Raw genomic sequence first — 23,609 nt, 5'->3', positions numbered from 1 at the left:
CCTGCGTACTCCTCTGGCTTACGGTGCAGATTCTGAACAATATTGCCAAAAAGTAATGACGGAGATTTAATACCGTCCTTCCACACCCAAAACTAAAGGATATGTACTGAAAAACAAGTGAGGACTATTGGTTAGGGAAAGAGAAGTTATTAGTGAAATTAGGGAAGGAGGTCTCCTTTTTCATTATCAAATTACCTGCTGCATCAGTAAGTAGATATCTGAAAAGTTGTTAGAATATTCTAAAATAAAAACATGTAAATACTAAATGTATACATATTTTGAGAAAGGGGTTTCAAGCAGAAAACTTGTAAGTACATAGAAAGAAACCTGCAAATTTTATTTTTCTGTAAGGTTAACCGAAACCCTAGATACATAGATTTTGTGTAAATTACTTTATTTCATTTAATGCATCAGCTGCAAAGGGGGAACAAGTGAAAATCATGCACAGCACCCCCGTATCTACAGGGGACATGCTTAGGGGAGGACTACCCTAGGATGCCCAGTGGATGCCTGAAACTGAACAGTACAGAACCCTACATATTCTGTTTTTCCCTATACACACACCCCTTCTCACTTAAAGGGAGCATTTTACAACTTCTGTTTTGTAAAACAGAATTGCCAGCATCACTACTCTTGCTCTTCGGGGCCATTATTAAGCAGAACAAGGGTTCCCTGAACAAGGCCACTGTGACACCACCACCATCGATATGGCCACAATGGCTACTAAGTGACTGACAGGTGGGGGGGCGGATGCACTGGAACAAAGGAGGATTCACATCAGAATCTGGACGGAGCTGGATGGTGCTAAATTTTATACTACCCAGACGGGGTGCAATTTAAAACTTATGCTCTGTTTATTTCCAGCATCTTCCATTTAATATTTTCAGACTGTGGTTGGCTGTGGGTAACTGAAACCACAGAAAGCCACAGATGAGGGGGGACTACTATGCTCAATATGGCCTGTGCTCTTTACAAACCATAATTACAAACTGCATTTTATCTTCCTCTGTTGCCCTCTTCGCACTTCCACTCTGAGTGACCTCCGCAGTTTCATTTGTGGGAACAGTCCTGTCCTGCTCATCCTGTCCTCCTCTTCCTTCCGTCCACCCAAGCAAACTTGCACACACATCAGGTATATCCTGGGTCACCAATCTGTTAAGTTATCACACCAAACTTCTCTTCGACAGTCCTCTGACATATTTCAGACACTAAAATCACCTAGTGATCCAAGCTGGAGACATGAGCAGTGGTGTGAACAGCTCGTGTCTGTCGTAAAACTGTCCACAAAGGTCAATATTTACCTCAGGGCACCCGGACTACATGCAGACTGCAGCAGCTGAACACAGTCACTGTTTTCTTAAAACATGAAAGTGTTCTAATAGTTCCTCGGATTTGGTCTGATTTCAAGAGTGGCCATAAAGGCTTCGTATGAATTTCCGGCCTTTCATTAAAGTTTCTCGGTTGATGTGGATGATTTACCGCCTTGTTCTGGGCCATCTATTTCCAGTCTGTTCTCTAATGTGCTGCCAAAAGCAGAGCTCCGTCCTGCACCAATTCACAGCCCTCTCTCTGGTGGACGTGCGGCTGTGCTGTGTGCGGGTGTGCCTATGTGCATCCGTGTTAGGGCCGGTTTCTGAGGAGGGTGGATAAGGGGGCGGCCGAATGGAGGGCGAACTGAGCTGCTGGCACCTTAAACAATCACCCCAGAAACCACGCTCCCCAATTGTGAACCTCGGGGTCATTAGAAATTCAAATTCTGTCTTCAGCTCAAAGCAAAAATAGCAAAACTGGCCTCTTACCTGATTACTTATCCCAGCTGCTAAGCTTATTTTCAATTTACTTGATTCTAATTTGTGGTAAAGTGCTATAAAATACCTCCATTTAACTGACATCACATAGAATTCAGGGTGCTGCTAATTTCTCCTCCAGTAGCAATGCTCATTAAAAAGATGGGTGTCACTGTTTCCTCCCTCCTGACTGTGCACCTGGGCATCAAAAATAAAAACATTCCTTACCTGGAACGTGAGCTGAGAAGAAAGGGCTGCCTGTTACTTTAGAGCTTCTCAAGTGTGTGCTCACAACCCTGAACTTCACAGTTTACGGTATTCTAGTTTCCAAAAAAACATGGGGCTCCTGACCCCTGTGTACTCATTGGCCATCAGCTTGTTTCCAATCCCTCCCAGCTTTCCCCAAACAAACCTCATTCCCAGGTTTCTGATGCTGACTCTGTGCTATTTTCTTTGAGCTCGTCCCTTCCCCCCTTCTGTCACACAGGACACAGGTGATACTCTCCGAGGCCCCAGGGACGGGGGCCGGCTTGCCCGACCACTGGGGCTGCGTGATACCTTTGCCTGAGAGCAAGCTATTTCTTGCCATTTCTGCATCTGTGTGTCATGCTTTAGGCTTGAATACCTACCAGGACTAGAAGTTTCTGTTTGCTCCTTTGGATAACATTTAGGCCTAAAGTATGGTAAGTACTCTGCATTTTGAAACCGTAATATTATTAGTAACAACCGCACGAGGAAGATGCTCCTGCTCCACCCCTGCCTGAGTCCACACAGAGGCGAGACAGCAGAGCCGCCGTTTCTTTGGCAAACAAAGTCGGGCATTCTCCAGACGGTTTTCTCCAGAAAACCCTCATACCACTCAGACTCCCCACATTGTGACGGTTAGAAAAATGCCACTCATATAACGACTACGTCACAGTCTGTGTTTGTGTTCCGAGTGATTAGTCAAAAGAAACACTTTCCCCCCCTGCCCCCCAGATATTCCACAACAGCCTCATACAGATAGTACTGATGTTGTGGCGACAGTGAGCCTATTTAATTGGAGACATCACCAGTGAACACCGAGTCTGATGGGTTTCCTGAGTAAGAATTGAGATAACACAAAAGCAGACTCGGTTACCTGACAAGGTGATGTCACAATGTCGTTTTATCCAAAGATACACCCTGAACACCTGCTCCGTATGCTGCACTGCCACCGAAAGGTAGCATGAGGTCGCTCAGAAAGGAAGAGAAATGGGCAGCAGAAGAGACCCCAAGCTGAGTAAGGAGAAAAGGAGGTGGTGTGAGGGGGTTTCTTATGGTACTGCTAAAACCCTAATGTGAAGTCATGGCTTCTTGACAATTCACTTGGGACAAAAATAAAAGATCTATCCTATTATTTCCCCTCAATCTCCAGGCTCTTATGAGATGAGTGTAGCATCATGTAGAACAGCCTGAATTCTCCAGCCAGTGGGCCTGGGTTCAAATCCTGTCTCCTGCTTAGAGCTGTGTGACCCCATCAACTAGCAAGTTTATTACTTTTAGCCTTTTTGTGCTCATGGCTCTGTATCTGTAAAATGTATGTACGAACAGTGCCTGCCCGACGGTTGTCTCAGTAACTGAGCCAACGCACACACAGTGCTTAGAACAGTGCTTAATGTACAGCAAGAGTGCCTTAAGTATTAGCTTAGTAGCTGATTATCTCTGCCCTGGACAGCTGCATATATTTACTAACTGGTTTCCCTGTGGTAACTCCTCATGAGCCCTTTCTCGTGCTCAGCAGAGCTACTTGGGAATCCAAGCCATCAGTTAGAATGTGTTGTCTCCTCAGGTAATACCATTTAACTGTTCACATCACCTTCGGGATAAAATTTAGGTTTTTAATGTGGTCCATGAGACCCTCCATGGTCCAGGATCAGCCCCGTCTTCAGTTTATTTTCTGGATTTTCCCCAGAAGGGCTCCATAAGCCGCCTCTGTCCTCTAAGTCTCTACTATTGCTCTCCCCAGTATGTAATGAAGTAACTCATGACAGATCTCACATCCGCACTAGATGCAAACTCTTTTTGACCAGACAAAATCTTATTCACCTCTGCAAAAGGTTAATCTTTGAAACATGTCCACAAACGCAGACACCAACAACTTCTCGCCACCTCCGCCGCCACCACTGCCCGCCTGGGCCGGTGTGGTAGTGTGGCGTCTCCTGCTTCCGTTCTTGTCGCTCAGTGGCCTGGCCATCACCCAGCAGTCAGAGGAGCCTTCTGACATATAATCAGACCATATCACTCATCTATTCAAAACCTCTGATGTCCTTACAGCTCAGAGCAAAAGCCACACTCTCTACAATGGTCTACAAACCCCACCTGATCAGTCCTCCTGCTCGCGCTCTGACCTCACCCCTCACTATCCTGCTTCAGCCACAATGGTCTTCGCGTTGACCCTTGAGCATTCAAAACAGGAGGCCCTCAAGGACCTCTGCAATAAAGGTTCTTCCTCCATGACTGTCTCCCTCCTTTTCTTCCAGCTTCTCAAATGTCCCTGGTGAGCCTGTTAGCATCCCAACTATCACCTCACGCTCTATTTCTTTCTCCAGAATGTTATTTTTCATTGTGCCAAACATACTATATATTTTTGAATAAGTTTTACACATGGCCCTTTGCTTTGCCCCCCACATCTCCATCATAAGCTCCAATGAGTGCATGTCATTGTACAGCGTTCCAAGGTTCTGAAAACCCCAAGTTAAGACCCAAAGACTTACTCATGCCTTACAAGAATTTCTACAAATGTGTCTCTTAAGCAACAGTCCCATTTAGTTTTCTAAAAGCAAATAAATGAATTCTGGGCTCCTCTCAAATAAATACTGGGTGTCCTAGGCAACCATGACTTTAGAGACTGGCCATTTTTCATTCAATTTTCTGTTTTTCTTTTCCCAGAGATGAGAGTCTAGGCCACTCCCAGCTCATAGCCACATCAACACTGGTGGCATCTCAGATAGAAGGGATCTCTCATGGAGAGTAGAGGACGAGCAGGCTGGAGTATCGGTGTGGCCACGAGATGAGATGCAGCAGCGGGGACTAAGAGCGCACCAACCACTAACCTAACTCTCCCCCTTACAGCTCTCCCTACAAAAGACCAGCCACTCCTGGAGAACCACCTGCAGGTGCATCCCTACAGTACAAGGGTGGACTGTGGTGCACACTGTAGTGCGCAGCCCCGATCTGCTCTTCGGGGATGAGGCAACTGTCCTCCCATCTGCTGGGGTTATTGGTGGGCGATGGCTCTCAACTCCATTCCTTCTAGGGAACCACCTTTAGGAAGAGTGCTGTCTCATCCAACAGCAGAGGGCAGTCAGGCTCTCTCCCCAAAGGCAGCCTGCACCCAATTACTGGCAGTGAGAGAAGAAAGGCCCACTTCCCTCAAAAAGGACAACTCTAAGGGTCATCATAGATTTTTGCCTGAGGCATTTGCTGTGATTCGCTGGCAATGTAGTTCCTCCATCTGCGTAAATCCAGCCTCTCGCAGAGGCTGACCATGCATAAGAGCACTGCTCAAAACACTGCCTGCATGCAAATCTATGACTCTGAGTCTTTCCTGGGAAACCTTAGGACTCTGTCCAAACTTGGGACAATCACCTTTGAAGGCATTTCCATGATCAAATGTAAAAGACAGTGTAAATGATCAATGGAATATTAGAGGAAAAGGGAATATGTACACTACATGGCATTTTTCTTGCATTTTACTCATAATTCTGGATGGTGATAAAAAAGCAGTAGTTAGAAGAGATTTTAGGAGTGTTACAGGCACAATAAGCAAGCAGCTTTGAGACCAAAATGTCAAGCAGACTTGAATATTAGTATTATTTACATATAACAGGAAGGGATTATGGGAAATCAACAGAAATATACTTGCCATTCTCCTCAAGGTTCAGGTAAATTCCAGGTTATTAGTATTATCTTGGCATAATAAAAAATTGTGATACAGCTTAGAATAGCTAAACTGGCTGGTATTAAATCTGCCCTTTAAGATATAATCATAAAATTTACATTTTAATTCTAACTTTTCTTTACTGTATTTAAGATACAGTTTATGAACTGGACCACAGCATGGTAATGAAGTGTCCAATAATCATTATGCCATCTATTACTGCCCATTTCGAAAGCAATGAAGTGGTATAATTAATGATACTGTAGCTTCATTTAGCTGGTGGAAGTGATATACCAGTGTGTGTACAGTTTAATTCCTCTTATAATAAGGATGAAGAAAGTAAAAAAATAAATAAATAAAAATACTACATGAAGAATGGCTAAACTTTAAAATCATATTTGCCAAAAATATCCAACATGCACCTGAGATGAAGGAAAAAATTGAATTATTTGCTTTGTGAAAACTAGGAGGATTATTGCTTGGGAGATATAATTATTGAAAAGTATTTTGATTCTTAAAAAAAAAACATAAAGAAGTTTACAGGTGTCTTGACCTGGGGTTTTTAGTGTTGTAACTGTCTAAATTGTAGGTAAAACTTGATGTTCACACTTTGGGGACAGGGTGTGTGGCTCTCACCAGATTCTCAATGGGGTCATGTCCTTTAGAGTCCTAAGACTCACTGTCCGAAACATCTTACTAACATCTTCTCGTAGAGCTGGGCCTTTCGCATGTTCATAACCATCTTACTATAACTGACATATAATAAAGCACACCTATTTGAAGAGTACAGTTTGACTAGTTTTATCAAGTGCACACTAGTGAAACCATCGCCATATGTAAGATAATAAGCCTATTCATCGCATCCAAACATTTCCTCGTGTCCTTTTTAACTCCCCCACCTTCCCTTCTTTCGACTCTTGCCAGAAAATCAGTTTCTGTCGCTATGGATTAGTTTGCATTTTCTAAAATTTTACATAGATGGAATCATAAAGTGCATACTCACTTTGTTTGACTTGTCTCACACATCATCGTTGTTTTGGAACCCATCCATGTGGTAGCCTCTATCAGGAGTTCATTTCTGTTTATTGCTAAGTAGCACTCCATCCTATGGCTGCACTACGGTTTGTTTATATTTTCACCTCTTGATGGATGTTTGGGTTGTTTTGAGCTTTTGTTATTATAAGGAAAGCTTTTACAGGTCTTCATATAAACATACATTTTCCTTTCACTCAGGCAGAACTTTAGATTAAAAATGGCTGGATCCATGGCTGGTGCATGGATATGGCAGATGCATGTTTAACTTTTTTTTTAAAAACTGCAAAAATGTTTTGTAGGGTGATTGTACCATTTTATACTCCCACCAGCATTGTCTGAAAGTTTCTGTCTCTTACACGAAACAGAATGGTTACTATGTGGTGTGATCGCTCATTTAATTTTAGCCATTCTCATTAATGGGCAGTGGTAACTCTTGTAGTTTTAACTGGTATTTCCCTAATACAGCATCTTCCCATGTGCATATTTTGGTGGAGTATTTTAATGGCTGACTTCTCACATACTCACACAAAGGAAAAGGGTATTAGAAGTGTTAAGTAAAAGAGTATTTGAGCCCTGGCTGGTATAGCTCAGTGAATTGAGCATGGGCTGTGAACGATAGGGTCGCCAGTTCAATTCCCAGTCAGGGCACATGCCTGGGCTGCAGGCCAGGCCCCCACTATGGGGTGTGCAAGAGGCAACCACACATTGATGTTTCTCTCCCTCTTTTTCTCTCCTTTCCCCACTCTCTAAAAGTAAATAAATAAAATCTTTTAAAAAAAAGAGTATTTGAAATTATTCAGGATTTCCATAAATACAAATGGGTTTTTTTCTGGGTTAAGTAGAAGTTTTTTTCTAAAAACAAAACAAAACAAAAAACCCAAAAGTCTTTGTCAAGGAACCACAGGTGTTTCTGCATCCAAGAAGTAAGATGTTCAGAGCCTGCCCGTCAGGTGCCTGAGCTCGTCAGGGAACAGCACACACGTGCGCACACACCAGACAGACCTCAAGCAGCCTGAGCCCACATCTTGGAAAACCACCTAGTGGTGCAGTTTAGAAACCGATACCCTCCTCCGCTAGGGCCCTGTAAGTGCGTAGGCCGTGAGTCTGAGTAGAATTAAGAGAAAGAAATGATCCTATCATGGAAGGTAGAAGAGATAAGACACAGGAAACCCATCCAACTCTGATTTCTAACACACAAAGAAAGCTTTCCAGGCCCTCACTGCCATCGCGGTGAAGCTCTATGCCAGATGTCTAGGTTCCAAGAAGAGTTTTAGCCCAGAAGCACATCTGGATACATGAGCGAAGACTTCAAGTTGTGAAGCTAAAACACACCCTGGGATTCTACCAGCAATCTCGTGACCACTGTTGAGGGAAGACTTGCACGCAGCAACTACTACAAATGAAAACAACGGGGCCACTTTGTATATGACTAAAACTGTATGTCTCCTTTAATACCTGTAATAACTTGATTAAAAACAAAGTGTTTTTGTTTTTAATCAGCTTTGAGCTGTTTTGGTGACCTTGCCAAATCGTACAAATTCTAGAAAACTGAAGAGAAAATATGCCAAAGGGAATTGAAACACTGAACTTTATAGGATGAACTTTTTCTTATTGTCACTCTTGCTTTATCGTGATCTGTTTTATAACGGTTTTTTAATAGTCACATATTAGTAGGACACAGCTTGAGAGTTAACCTGGTGGCTTCTGACTGGGAGAGGCTTCGGAAAAGTTAAGATTAATGCGACAGTAATCGCACAGATGCAAGAAATGCTACTTAAATTATGGGCCAACGCAGCCAACTGAGGCAAGGCCATCTGGCGTGAGCAGAGCGGGGAGACCAAAGGACGCTGAGCCTGGCAGGGGAGGGCAGCCTTCCACACACACGCGTTCCTCACACCAGTGGTGGCCGGCCCCCGAGGAGGAGGAGAGAGCTGGCTTTGTTTACATGTCATGGCAACACCCCAAAGGACATCTATTTTATCTTCGTTTGTTGAGTTACTTTTTTCCCCCTTCACCTGTGGTACAGTCCAAAGCATTTAAAGTAAGGGTTCAGTAGTCAGTAAAAGGTACAGAGCAAGGTTGAACAATCCACTTCCTTAATAATACTAAGTCAAATCAAGTCAAAGGTTGACTGGGACTTTTCTCTAGGTTAGGCCATAACCTAAAAAATAAAGGATATGAAACCTAATCCCGTTTCTAACACTTGAGACTAGAAAACCACCTTCCCTCTGCCTGAGACTTGTGAAACTCAATGGAGCCGGCTGCCAACAGGAGGGATGGGGTGTGCACCAGAACGTAAATCAACCACTGCTTCCGTCACTGAGGAAGTCTTACTGCTCCCACCACCCCCCAAAAGGCAGCTGTACTATATACAGTGTGTATAAGACCGTGTGTGGCTCACACTTAGCACAGCACTACTTTAGACTGTTTCCAAAATTTTAATAACCGGCACCAGCCTTGATGGATTGGTTTGGATCAGTGTAAGAAAACTGGCTGATTATATTATATAGTATCTCTAATAATGAGGTAAAATATTTAAATGGAAGTTTTTGTAGAACCTTCACAATTAGTGGTAGAAAAAGAGATGCAGAAAAAACTTAGGGAAACATGGAAAAGAACTTATGAAATATAAAAGTTAAATACTTCATTGAAGAAGATTCTTATCATGGCGTCGTATTCGATTTAACATTTGTCCTGTATTTTTATTTTTTAAAAACAAATTATTGTTAATTGTTGTATGAAAGTGTGTGGGGATGGGGCCGGCAGACTTCTACTTTGATCTGACGCTTTGATCTTATCCAGTCAAGTGAGGGAGCTGACTGCCCTGAACAAAGGCCTCACGGCAGCAGTTAAATCTGAAAGGCTCTTTCATTTCTGCAACCTTCTTTACCTGCCCTCAGCCTTCCCTGATAGAAGCCAATTCCAACTTTCTTTGAAGGACAGCGGGTAGAGCTTGCCAATAGCCAAAAGGGAGGGCCAGGGAGAGCTGACTGCTCTGGGTGGGGTGGTGGTGGGAGAAACAGTTGACGTTGGTGCCCCTGCCAGAAATCCGAGGTACCCACTAGTTGTGCTAAAGCTGACTAGGTAGCCCGCAAAAAACAGAAAGCGGTTGGGCCACTACTTGGTGGAGTCATCAGAAAATTAGAGGTTAGTGAACATAAAATATGTGCACAATGTAAAGGGTGACCAGCCCTGCCACAGAGCAGAGAGAGGATAGTTTGGACATTCTTGTCACAGCAATTCTGAGATTTGTTGTATGAGATCTGTTTACAACTACTTATTTACTTTCTTAATTAGTAATCATTTTCTATTTTGCATTAAAACCTTTAAAAACTAATGAACTTTGTGAAAGGTCCATGCTTAATAAAACATTAAGTGCTGAATTTGTCCCTGCAGTAAGCCATGTAACCCACACAAAATGTTTGCCAATATTCACCACCCACACGGGGGATGACAGTTCTGTCACTGACCCCAAGAACACCAGGACACACAAGTTGGCTAAAGAGCATCAGGGTCTCCTTCAAGCGATGGCAGTTACTTTTTAATGCTTTCCCCGAAGGAAATAACTGAAACCTATAAGGAGAGTCCAGGCATTCAAGTGCACCTTCTGATTACGGTACACTGAACTTGAGGCAGCCTCATCCCTCCTTTCTGCTAGGTTTCTCAGATGCTAGAAGCTGGTATGGAGATTATTCATTCTACCCTGACAACATGCCCTGGGTCTTCTCTCCTCAAATGATAACACAGGACTTGGGCTATGTCCTCCTACCTTCCTGTGCCTGCTTCTAGCCCAACTTGGAAACGTAAGGCCTTTTGGATTCTAATTTCCACTGTTTCTAACGCTGCAGTCTCAAGAAGGGTGAGCAGTGGTACTTATTCAAGGATATTTCAGATATATATTTTGTCCTGAGAAAGTAGCTCAGGAGGAGGCCACAGGGAACTTAACCTGTGTTGTGGACAAAGATTGGAGATTGGAGGGGGATGCACTGTTAAAAAGTTGTGTACAAGGAATTTCAAGCTGTTCCCTATTAAGATCCATTTTTTAAAAAAGCAGGTGTGTGTTCCAGTATGTGTCCTATGATCATTCAGCTATTAAATAAATTCTTACAGAAGCGTGTATCATAAGCTGGCATTTCTGCGAGATACTGGAGAGACACAAACACAAGAAATGCAAACCCTGCCTGTGCAGTGTGGGCAGACTCATACACAAATGATTGCAGCCCAATTCCGTATGTGCTGTTTGAGGGGCAGAAATGAGGTGCAAGGACAGCACAGCAGCTGCCTGCTTGCAGAGCTCTGGGTGGGGTTCAGGGGAGAGGGGATACTTAACCTACATCTTGAAAGGAGAGCAGGAGTTTGCCCGGTGTGTGGGAGCGTTCCAGGTCTAGAGGAGCAGCACATGAAAGACCTAGGCAGAGCAAGTCTGAGAGCTGTTCAGAAGGGTCTAGATACTGGAGCGAGACTGGAGCTGAAGATCATGGGGGACACAAGTTAGGAAGCCAGCAGGGACCAATCTCATAGGAAAATGCTTTTAAACATGACATCAGTTAATGATGTTAACAATACACACTGAAAAACATTATCACTGTTTGTAATAAAAACTTTGAAGAGCCCTGACTGGTATAGCTCAATGGGTTGGGCATTGGCCGAGAAACTGAAAGGTCACCAGTTTGATTCCTGATCGGGGCCCCTGCCTGGGTCGCAGGCCAGGTCCCTGGCTGGGGATATGAGAGAGGCAAATGATCAATGTTCCTGTTGCACATGAACATTTCTCTCCCTTTCTCCCTCCTTTCCCCTCTTTCTAAAAATAAAGAAATAAAATCTTTAAGAAAAAAACCTTTGGAGAAAGAAATCTAAAATTTTAATTTAGCTTTCTAAAAATAAAAATATTTTAACATCATGCGATGTGCTGATTAGAATTGAACGTATTAAATATGTCCCCTTTTTTACGTATGACAAAGTGAAAGCTTTATACATGTATGGCCAGTGTTCATATTTACTGCCCATGTAAAATGTGGAATTCTCATGTAGAATATGAAAAAAATCCTGGGTTAAGATAAAGCAGGCGTTACACCTCCTGACTTTGGGAGGTAGATCTGCCTCACATACTCTAAGATGCGTGCGTGCACGGGGTACGGGTCTTGACGTAACCGACCTTCTGTGGCACAGTTGCTCCCCCCAGATGACTCGTTAACAGAAGTCACTGTGTCTCACCACATTAGTTGCCCTGATTGAACAGACAGATAAAGGCCCTTATCAGGGAATTCATTTTTCCCTAATATTGTTCCCTTATGACCAGGGTAATAGAGAAAGAGCTATTATTATAAAAGATAAAAACAAAAAAAGATTAAAAAGATAAAAACAACACTGGGGAAAAAAACCATCGTCAGTGGAAGAAATTCTGAGTTGATTTTTTGTTTGTACATTTGTTTCCCTACCACTGCATGAATAAAATCAGCAATGGAAAGCAGCTTATCATGTGTCCTGATGTCAGAAGGGACATCCAGGGGTCACCAACGCCAACTTTCCTTCNCTATTATTATAAAAGATAAAAACAAAAAAAGATTAAAAAGATAAAAACAACACTGGGGAAAAAAACCCATCTTCAGTGGAAGAAATTCTGAGTTGATTTTTTGTTTGTACATTTGTTTCCCTACCACTGCATGAATAAAATCAGCAATGGAAAGCAGCTTATCATGTGTCCTGATGTCAGAAGGGACATCCAGGGGTCACCAACGCCAACTTTCCTTCTCCAGGCAGGACTGTCTGTCCATCATCATTCAAGACCAAGGGGAAGTTGTTCATCCTACACTGAGATCATCTACAGAAGGAAGTCCCCATCTTCCTGCATTACCCATTTCCACAACACACTGGTTACACCTGCGTTACTTGGTAGTGCAGCTGAATGAAACCACTCACCGTGTGGAACTCTGGTGGACATGTGACAGTGATCTGGGGGAAAGCGGTTATCAAAACAGTCCCACCTCCACATGCATATGGACCATACTTTGCTGTGTATAATGTGCACCCATGCTTTTGGCCCAAACTCTCAGGGGAAGAAAAACCTTTCATTTTGATTTTTTAAATTAGTTAATTCATTCATTTATAGTTAAATACTTGTTTTTTTTTTGTATTCTAAAGGAATTTTAGCATTTATTTTTGAACATATTATGGTACAAGAAATGTTATGTAACAAATAATTGCAAAACACAAAAACAGATACAAGGTATTTCAAGTACTATCCATGTATAATGGGCATCCTTATTTTTCCCTCAAAACTTTGGGCCAAAAAGTGCTCATTATACACAGCAAAATACAGTACTATTATTAATACTAAACATCAACTTGAATGCTTAAAGGATATCAAGACACTCATTCAGCACTTACTACCAGTCATAAAAAGGATTTTTTGTAAAAAAAAAAAATCTGAAAAATGCAAAAGCTTCAAAACAGCCTTACATTTAAAACTCTTAGCAGCCTAAGACTCACTGCTGTAATAGGCCGACAATGCCAGCTTACTCATGAACTCAAACACAGTATTTGGGGAGGAAAGAAAACACTGAGTATGCAGAATAGGTAGATCATAGTGTCCACAGCGACAGCATTTCTAAGTCTTTATGCCATTAATATTCCTCGAGATGGGAATTCACCAGTTATATGTGTGGGGCCAGCACCGTGGAAACTGGGGTGTGGAAAGCAGAGATGATCTTAAATGCACGCTTCAGGAACACTGCCCTCAATGCCAACACAGTCGAGATTTTTTCGTTACCATTATCGGAAACTATTTGAAAGAATGGCAGGGGAAATACGACAACAGGCAGTGAGGATGTGCTGGGTCTCTAGGGACTGGTACCGAAACAAATCTTTCTTATGCTTAAAAATAGCAACCCAAGGAAGTCTGAGGAACAACTACTATAACTTTTGCTTTGGTCCTTGTGATGAAACTGTAATTTCTGAACTAAAGATCCCCAACCTTTAAAAATGCTATGCATTTATAAAGGGGTCAGACACCACAAGTTCCTCACAAGTACATGGAACATCATAACACTATCTGAATTTCAGACTTCCGGTCCCTCCCTAACAGATAAAGAGAGATGCTAACCAATTTGCTGCCTTTCAGCCTTAGATACTTGAGCACAACACATGAATTTAGACTTTTTACAATAGGTAGCAGGTAAAACATAAGTAGAATAGATGTGACATTAATTTGGGAAGTAAAACCAAAAGGTGACACACAACACTTCTGGCAAAGGAAGAGATGAGGAAGGATGACCATAAGGTCATAAGGAGATGCAGGTAGTTTGCTAACCATGTAATAAAGCTGTTGATTATCTCAGGGAAGAGAGCCATTTGTAGGACGACGTGGAGAAGGGGCTCAGCCGTGTGTAGTAATGAGGTTGAGAACTAACAGGAGTCACAAGCAATCCAAACACAGGAGAGAAGCCAGAACGAGGATGCTGACTCGAGGATGATCATCAATAATGCACTAAGGAATAAAACTCAGAAGAACGTTTGACAACAGTGAAAAGGGCAAACAAGACCGTGGGCTGCAGGCAGGCACAGCCTCCGAGAGAACAAGTCGGCACTGCTTATTCCGATGCTATTTAAGGCAGCAAGGTCTCATTAACTCCGGGCATATCTGCCTTGTCCTACCAATTGGAAGAAATCAAACTAAAAGCTATGAGTTGCAACTAATGTAGATTCCTGGTTCAAAAGACGGGCACAAGCAAAGACAACGCAGCCCCCAGCCACACTGTAGAGCCACTGAGAAACCAGTGCCCTCCCTCCATTCCCCTTCCCCAGGCTTATCATAATCCTGTCCTTGTACGGTGTTACGAAGAGGATTAATGGACTAAGGTTAGACAACTGTGAGAAGGGCTGGGATGTATAGATGCCACAGCCTTTTAAAACCCTATGATAACATCACTCCTCTCCATAAAAATCTCTACTATGGAAGGCTGTGGAGTATTTGTGAGAAAAACAAAGATATGCTATTCCAGACACAAAAGGAAACTAATATTTCTCTTTTTGCTGATGTATTTTGTTCATGGCTGTCCAATCATTTCATAAAACAGATCATTAAGGAGACGATCTATGAAATTCTAATCAGACCCCAAGAACAGCATGGCAGAGGTGACCGCAGCCAGCTGAGATCCTGAGGTTCACAATCAAAGACCGGAATGTACTAAGCCACTCAGGGAATTCTGAAATCCCCCAGCAGTCCCTAAATAAGCACGTCTTTCTGTGTTCCTTTTAATGAGATTTTAATTTCACTGAGTGCTAATGACTGCTGGTTGAACAAGTCCTTGAGTAGACAGCTCCTCGATTTGACTGAGGAGTTCTGCAAACTGGAATAATGAAATAGTTCTGAGTAAGTAAACTATTATTAATGATTCATGACAATCTTGACTTGAGTCTTATCAAGCATTGTCTGCACCAACGTGAGGCCGGAACTAGCATTTGCCCCATTTTACAGAGGAAACTGAGGCACAGAGAGAGAGGAAGCACCTGGCCCAAGGCCACGTGGCTCAGTGGACACCGAGCAGGGCCCCAGCACAGGCATTCTGGCTCCCCAGCACCTGTGCATGCAACCACAGTGCACGCTGCCTCTCAGGTCTCTACCCTCTCAACTCAAATGGTTCCTGTTTTTAGGCAGGTACTTAGAACAATCATCAGGACTTAAGAGGCAGTACCGGCGCCCCTCCTGTCTGAGGGGAAGTGCAGGGGCCAGTGGGGCTTCCACCTGGTCTACAAGCCTGTTTTGCTCCTGCAAAGCCGTCACGAGGCTCATATGGAGTTCTCCTCGGGGATCTGACCAGTGAATGAACCGAGAGAGGAAGTGAAACACACATCAAACACCCTCCATGTTCTCCCACACGACCATTTTAGAGAGAACTGGGGATAATACCTCCCAACATGAAATGCCAGCATCTTTTTGATCTTAGTGCCTTTCCTGCAAGATTTTTAAACACCTAACACTCAAGAACTTGACAGCTGGTCCCAGAGAAAGCTGCACAAGAGTAAAGCCGCTTTGAGGATTAGTTTGTTGTTATGCTATGTCTCCTCCCCACCCCACCGTTTTAAGAAAAAGAACAACACTTTTTTCCTTAGGTGAAGGCTTCATCTTGTTCACAGAATGGGGGAAAAGTGTCACTGGTATAAAAGATGGTGACAGAGCTGATTTAGTTTACATTAAAGGATGATTTTAGAAATTCGCACACAATTTCTGAGAGATCACGAGTATGTATAAAACCATCTAAAAACTATTACACTGGGGTATGTTGAGAAAAATGCTTCTAACGGGCAAAGAGGTTGAGAAGATGGGCAGCTTAGTTGCTGGCTTGTGCTTTACGTGTTGTGTGAAGGGCAGCCACAATGATAAATACAGAGTGCAATCAAAGGCTGGTGGTTTTAACCAAGAGCAGTGCTGAAGACACCGGCCACCCTCAGACCACAGCGCTGGGCTTCACAGGCCATGGGGACGGAGGAGCACCCCGCACCTGTTTCCTTTCTCCCTCCACCCTCCACGCCGCCGACACCGACATCACTAGTTGTACCAGGCGAGACGGGGCTAGAGAGGGGTTGGGGAGCATGCAATCCATGCCTGTCACTCATCAGCGGCTTCCAGGCAGTCACCGTAAGGAACGGCCACCTGGATCATCCTCAAGCAAGAAAGCTAGTCATTCGCCCACACAAGGAAGAACTAACTGTGGCGAACGTGGGTCCATACACGTGGTGTCAAAAGTCCAAAGCTTGGTCATAACACCAGGGAATCAATCCTTATGGCGATAATCACGTAAACCGTCCTCACTAAACAGCTATTCTCAGGTGGAATTCCCTCTGCTACCCAAGGCATTCCCATCTATTGTCCCCAAAGAACTGACAGTACGTGGCTCAGGGAATTTATTCTACTTTTTATGCAAGAAGAAGAAAAATAAGAAAAACCGAGACTCTAAATATTCAACCAAATCTGAAAGAGAGGTGGTGGGCAGGACTTGACACCTAAGAGGGCCCTGGTAGGCATGTCTGGACAGCAGTGGGTAATGCAGGTAATGGAGCAGGGTTGAGATTTGGATTTTAGATACAAAATAATTATCCAAGAAATTTTAAAAGGACACTGTAAGTTTTCAGCTGTCTGTATATATCCAGAAACAGGGATGTTTTTCTATAAGAGCAAAACATGAAATAGTCCCTTGGTCTAATTAAGTGTTATTAATATCATACACATTACAGACAGGGAATTTTTTTAATTGCAGGAAATTCTGAACTGAAGAAAAAAAGAAAACACATCAACCCCCATGAGAAGCACAGCTAAGTAAACAGGGTGTTAAGCAATAGGAAATCACGATCAAAGTTGTTTGCCCAGATTCGTGAGTGACCTTGTTTTTAAACACAGTGAAAGCAGATTGAAATTTCCAGTTATCATAAGAATAGAACCCAATGTGAGACATAACACCAGGACTTGAAAGAAGAAACAGGCTGCAAGTTTAAAAACAAAGGAGAAACATGGCTAAACACCAACGGGAGGGTCGTAAGAGGCTAAACTAGAACAAAACCCTGAATCCAACAGACGCTGCAATAGGCTGCGAGTGCAGCTGCTGCCGAAGCGGAGGAGAGGCCCGCTGCTTCACCGCACCCGAGGCGCAGCAGCCGGGGAGGACAAAGGAGCAGCGGAGGGGCCTGCACTGGCCTGGCACGTGGCTCGCAGGCTCTCCTAAGACAAATGAGGGGCCTGCTCGCAACCACATGACACTTTGGCAAGATTATGAAGAGGACTTATTTCTGACGGGCTGGAGGTCAGTCAGACATATACATCTTCCATTTCCAAAGCGTGAATCTGCCACAGGCCTGCAGCGTGCTGCCTGAAACTTCCCTCACTTCTCAGATCAGCAGGATGAAATTGGGGGCCATCCTGGATGAGATACTGGCATCGGGCTTTTAATGACAAATGGTGAGATAAAAGTGATGGATTCATTCTTGCCTGGGTAATGTAGTAAAAAACGATTACATTCCAGCTTTGGTTTCTGAGACCTAACTCTGGAAGAGAGAAACCTCTGGGATACCCCTCCTGCTTAATCTATAAATCTGAACAGTACAAATACGCACCCCCAATTTTTGCTGCTAACACGGGCCCAGGATTTGATTAAAACCAACAAAATCCAATAGCCAAAAGTACTTCACACATTTTTAGAGTATGTACAATGGTTTAAGTTAACGCGATCATGCACTCAACAAATATTTATTGAGTAATTACTACGTGCTCATTACTATTCTGTTCTGTTCTGGTGTGCCAGGGCATACCAGTCAACAAAGCAGACAAATAACCCCTGTGTGGGGGGCTCAGTCCAGCGATTAGGAAATTCTCTCCACGAAGCCACTGAATGAGCATTCTCCAGAAATTCCATGTTGCCAGGCATTAACTGCCACAGTGCTCAGGGGCCTGAGGGACATCAACCCATCAGAAACCTGGACTGGGAGGGGATGCCATGGTGGAATGGTGCACAGCCACCAGCTTCAATTTCAAGGACAATCCAGAGTATCCCGTTGGGTAAAGAAACAAATGCTTAGCAGATGTTTACAAAAGCCTACTTACCATAAAAATTTTACCCTGGCCAGCTAAGCCACTACTGAGAGAATATAAGTGTTTCTTCCAACTTGTACTCTTCCCACTGATGGGACTCTCCATAATAAACACCTAAGTCAGACCAGAAAAACTAAGCCAGAACAGAACAGTGCATGGTCTGAGGGGTCATTAGTGCTGGAATATTCAGCCCTGGGTATCACCCTCGTTTCAGAAAGTGGGGGCGGGGTTAGGGTGACCTAAGGACTGACAGTCTGCCTAAAAAATGTAAAGGGATATGAGTTAGTTTTAAAATGACTTGGTCTATGGGGGGGTGGGATGGGATGGGAGTAATAGACAGAAAACTGTACTTGAAAAATAATTAAATAAAAAATAAAAATAAATAAATAAAATGACTTGGTCTGATAGAGGTGGAATGGATCGTGTAACTAGGTCAAAATTACACTCTGTAAGAGCAGTAAGGGGATGTTAGGATGTTCCTGCAGTTCCCTTTGAGCAAGAAGACCATGTGTTGCTGCCGTTTTATTATCCAGTCACATGAACATGGCCTGCATGTTACCATCACAGTCGTTATGTGTGAGGTGGGGAGCACACACTTCCTGAGTTTAGCACTAATGAGCTCTGTTAATAAAGTGTGACTGGGTGACCAGGGGTGTGCACAGCAGCCTCTCAGCAGGAGTGACCCTGACGTGGGTGTTCTTAAGGGGCAGGTACCCTTGTAGGCATCCAAGCTGGGACTGACACTGGGCCAGGCTCCCTGGGAATTCTGGGTCTCCTTGGCCACATACGATCAGTCCCCATGGATACACATGACTCTTCCTCCCTTAAAGGAAACCGTTTAGGACTTTACGTGCTAGCAGTCTGGTATTAAACCTTTTCCAAAACTAGACCATTAGGTGCACACTGAATTCTTTTGGTCCAAGAGCTTGCCTAAGGATGCTGGTGATTTCCAGTGAGTTATAAGGGGGGTAGCAGTCTTTAAAAAGCTGTAGAGCCTTACATCATAGAGGAGCAATCACACTTGTGCTTTGTTTAGAAAAACATTCTTTAACTTTATCTAGGTTGGCAGAGAAGACATGAAATGGGATGGCACCGGTCAGCACTAACGTAACCTGCAGGGAGCAGAAAGACCAGAGAGACCCAGACAGACCATGTGACTGGGAGAAGAGGGGCAGAACTTATGTCATTTGGGATTTCATGCCCAATTGTTTTCAGATCTCCTGGTTTCTCGTGTTCTTTTAGAACATTTTTTATTTATTGATTTGAGAGAGAGAGAGAGAGTGCAAGAGAGAGAGAGGTCAATCTGTTGTTCCACTTACTGACGCATTCAGTGGGTGATTGCTGCATGCGCCCTGACCGGGGATCTAACCCTGGTGTGTCAGGATGACACTCCTACCGACTGGACTGCCCAGACAGGGCCAGAGATCTCCTGGTCCTTCTAAGACAAATCAGATCTGGATTATCTATGTCAACTCTCACCCTTTTTAAATGTTGGCAACTACTTCCAAATTTTAAAAATATTTAAAAATACATCTGTAGACAAGATCTGAGCCTTGGGCCACTAAGTTGCAACCTCTGCATTAAAAAAAAAAAAAAAAAATCCAAGAGGGGAAAAAGAAAAAAAAAAACCCTGAAGGAACTCTCAGGAACTGGAATCAGAGCAGAAAAAAGAATGTGGGGCGGATTATTGATTAAAATGTGGTTTAAAGGCTTTGCGGTAAAAACTCGAGGAGCTCAACAGATTTCAATTTCAGTTCGCCGAGAGCGAGAAAGAAGTCCGCGGGCACAGAGACATGCAATTAGGACTGCCTGGGTTCGCTGCCTCCAGAATGGTGATTAAATCAACCCCGAGAAAGAAAATGTGGGCTGAAGTAATTTTAAAAATCAGTTTCTCACAGTTGGGGATTTATTTTTTAAAACATTCAAACAAAAGGAACCATGGCTTAAAGTAAGGGGGAACTCTGTAATATGTAATCAAGGTTGAATTTTTGCATACCAAATGCAGCTGAGTAAATGGAACAAAACAATACAATCAGCAATGAAGCACCGAGTGTATACCAATCTTAAAACAAGGTTTGTCTATTAAAAACAAACCTATGTAGCATGTAACACCCATAAAAGATACATAAACAAACTACACTTGGCTATTCTGTGGAGTATGAGAACAAAAGAGCAAGTATGAGCACAAATGAAGGTACATTTTGTTTTTTTCCTCCTCCTTATTATTCCTCACTTTCCAAAAACGGGCTTCCAACAGCGCATCTCCATAGCACAGTTAACAGCTGAGTTCCGCTATGCAGGCACAACCTGCAAACAACGTGATATTCTAAAGACCTGTCTGGACCCCGAATGTAGACAATTAAGAGAGATGACAACTGAAAAAAGCAGATCTAAGACTATTGAACAAAAATATTAAATATTATGGGTCAGCAGTAAATATTATGGCTGATGACCCATGAGGAGTTCTTGGGCTGCCCCCACCCCCATGCACTGGGCCTGTTTAGGGATGGGTGGTGAGAGGGGGTGGCCAGTGACACAGGAGGGAGGTTGGGGGCTTCTAAGAGAGAAGCTGCCCCTTAGTGAGGACCATGAAAAGCCAAATGTGACTGAGAAAGCATGTAGCACAGTTTGCCACGGGCAGCCTCTGAGGGCACTTGAAGGGAACGGCCGTGGTCTGAAGGCCGAGCCCTGGAGAGCTGGGCCGAGAGCGGAAGGACCCCAGGTTCCAACCGTGCTGCTGGGCTGCTAAGCAGCCCTGAAACCTCCCCCTCCTCTTCCAGTCTTGTAAGCTAAAAGTCCTTCTTGTTTTAATCATTTTAACAGAGTTTTCTATTGCTTTTAGCTTGAACCACTCCAGCTCAAAATGTACTTTCTCCTGGAGAATCATTCAAAGTCTCCAAGTTCCCTCGTGGTTTTCTGATTGGCATTGTGTTCCTATTTACAACGACATATGCAACCAGAAGAAACTATTCCCTTTGTCTTATCTTCTTATTAGTTTCTTAAAGCAGCATAAGCTGACATGTAACACGTATAACATGTTGTGTATATATTTTAACATGTATGTATATATTTTATCCTCACTTGAGGACATGCTTATTGATTTCAGAAATAGGGAAAGGGAGGGGGAGAAACATCGATGCAAGAGACTAACATGGATCAGGTGCCTCTTGTACTCACTCCTGCCAGGGACCAAACCCACAACCTAGGCTTGCTGTACTCTGACCAGGATCGAACTCGCAACACTCTGGTTTACGGAACAAGGCTACAACCAACCAAGCCACACTGGCCAGGGCAAGAATACTGTATTTTACTTGGAAATCAATATTAATAGGCAAAATACAAACGGAACAGTGTTTACAGTTCTGTCCAAGAGACAGTCCTCTGGCATTTCCCCAAAGGAAAACTTTCTGGGGTTGGCACAGCCGCTTTCATTTGTCATCCTGTCCAGTCTCACGCCAGCCAGTGAGCCGCTTCAGGGAAGGGCAGGAAAGTATATGTGAGGACCCAGAGCCTTGCTAAAAAGTTACAGACCTTTCCACCATGGTGAGCACAATGAAACACAGTCTCCAATGTTGCATGAACTTCATTTGTTCTTAAAACACTGAATGTCTGCAAGGACTGCTACACTGTCAATAACCACCTTCGCCCACCAAGGAAATGTAGTACTTCAGGCTGGGTGTGCAGTAAACAATACTCATAAACAGTTACTCGTACAGAAATATCAACCACACTGATTCCAATATGAATATACAATGTTAAACTTCAAATATTTTAATATCATGTCATGAAATGTTTTTGAGATGACACTTAAATAACATAAAGCTATTTAAAAGTGAAAAATTGAGTGACATTGAGTACATTCAAAATGTTGTGCGTCGCAGTTCAAAAACATTTCCATCGCTCTGAAAGAAAGCCCTGGTTCAATCAAGCAGTCCCCGCCCCCCGCCTTTCCCCAGCTTCCAGCAACTGGTAATCCAGTTTCAGTCTCTATGGATTCACCTACTCTGGACTTTTCACACACGTGGAATTGTACGATGTGTGACTTTTTGCATCTTGCTGCTTTCACTTACCATGATGCTTCCAAAGTTCATTTCATAATATTTTAATAAACTTAAAAGTTGTGCCAGACGGAGTGTTGGTTTTAGAACTCCTTGGGAAGAAGTCTCCAGTTCAGAGACTCTGAATAGACCCAAACAAGAGAAATACTTTTAGACAATGTGAAAGACTTCAGGTCACAAAACTCAACTACACGAATATAGAGTAAGAGTACCCTGGGTAAACAGCACGGGCTGGGAAAAAATTTTAAACGGGGATGTGGGAAAGGGAGTGACCTGAAGCAAACATGTCAATAACCTTAGAATCCTAATAGTAAGTGTGTAAGCCCATAGTATTTTACACATTTTTCTGTAAAGTTGAATTACTTCAAAATAAAACACTTAAAATGTTTAACAGTGTAAAATGGTTTTCTTTGCTAAGTTCAGTGTAAGAAAAGGTAACTATATTCTCCAACATTCCAACATTGCATTTGATGCCATTGGTGGAAGTGCAGTGTTCCTGCCCTGAACAAGGACCCCGGGCTTTGCAGCCCCCGTATCACGTTAGGAACTGGGCGCCTGTGCATGCTGGTGATGGGCACCGTCCTTCAGAAGGACACAGAAAAGCTAGAGACCATCAGAGAGATGAGATAAAGGCGGTTTAAAGAACTATTTTGCCACCCAAGACAGTTGAGTAAGAGGAGGAAACAGGAAGAAGCTTTGGCAGTTTTAAATATTTGAAAAAGAGATTAGGTATGTTCTGCACTGATTCAGAGGACAGTGTTACGGGAGAGCGGATTTGGCTCAGTATAAAGACCTCTCATTCAGCAATGAGAAGTGTGTCCCTCAAGGGGAAGCTCTTTGGCGCCAACACTGGTCAGAGAGCTGGGTCACACCCGGAACACCTCTCCTTCCCAGCCCTGCATCGGCTGGCATGGATTTTAGCCTGTGCAGACCCGCAGGTTCAGAAAGGCTCTGGATTTGCTTTAATACTCTGCTGCTACCCTTTGAAACGCCTCATTAATTTTATTTATTTAAAAAAATATTGTATTTATTTACTCTTAGAGAGAGGGGAAGGGAGGGAGAGAGGGAGAGAAACATGAATGTGTGGTTGCCTCTCGTGTGTCCCCCACTGGGGACCTGGCTGCCAACGCAGGCATGCACCCTGACCAGGAATCCAACCCTCTGGTTCGAAGGCTGGTGCTTAATCCACTGAGCCACCCCAAGCAGGGTGAAACTTCTTGTTTATCTTAGAACGAGGGATCCTGTGT

General features: G+C 43.4%; 1 protein-coding gene across 3 annotated transcripts in view; it reads right to left on the bottom strand.

Annotated features, from left to right (window-relative positions):
• STK39 (serine/threonine kinase 39) overlaps positions 1 to 23,609 on the bottom strand; it is a 283,196-nt gene that overhangs the window by 15,447 nt on the left and 244,140 nt on the right. The window lies entirely within an intron of this gene.

The sequence above is a fragment of the Sturnira hondurensis genome, unplaced genomic scaffold, assembly GCF_014824575.4.
Source record: "Sturnira hondurensis isolate 20B ecotype Veracruz unplaced genomic scaffold, ASM1482457v3 Scaffold0004136, whole genome shotgun sequence".
NCBI lineage: Eukaryota > Metazoa > Chordata > Mammalia > Chiroptera > Phyllostomidae > Sturnira > Sturnira hondurensis.
Note: the sequence above shows the minus strand (reverse complement) of the source record. Positions and strands in the feature narration are given on the sequence as shown.